Raw genomic sequence first — 395 nt, 5'->3', positions numbered from 1 at the left:
CTCTCTTTTTTTCTCTTTCTCTTTTCTTTCTTTCTTTCTTTCTTTCTTCTTTCTTTCTTTTCCTCTCTTTTTTTCTCTTTCTCTTTTCTTTCTTTCTTTCTTTCTTTCTCTCTTTCTTTCTTCTTTCTTTCTTTCTTTTCCTCTCTTTTTTTCTCTTTCTCTTTTCTTTCTTTTTTTCTTTCTTTCTTTCTTTCTCTCTCTTTCTTTCTTCTTTCTTTCTTTCTTTTCCTCTTTTTTTCTCTTTCTCTTTTCTTTCTTCTTTCTTTCTTTCTTTTCCTCTCTTTTTTTTCTCTTTCTCTTTCTTTCTTTCTTTCTTTCTTTCTTTCTTCTTTCTTTCTTTCTTTTCCTTTTTTTTCTCTTTCTCTTTTCTTTCTTTCTTTCTTTCTTTCTCTCTT

Source organism: Callorhinus ursinus, unplaced genomic scaffold (assembly GCF_003265705.2).
Source record: "Callorhinus ursinus isolate GAN/ISIS: 27379988/994484 unplaced genomic scaffold, GSC_fseal_2.0 scaffold43, whole genome shotgun sequence".
NCBI lineage: Eukaryota > Metazoa > Chordata > Mammalia > Carnivora > Otariidae > Callorhinus > Callorhinus ursinus.
This window is presented reverse-complemented; position numbering follows the sequence as displayed.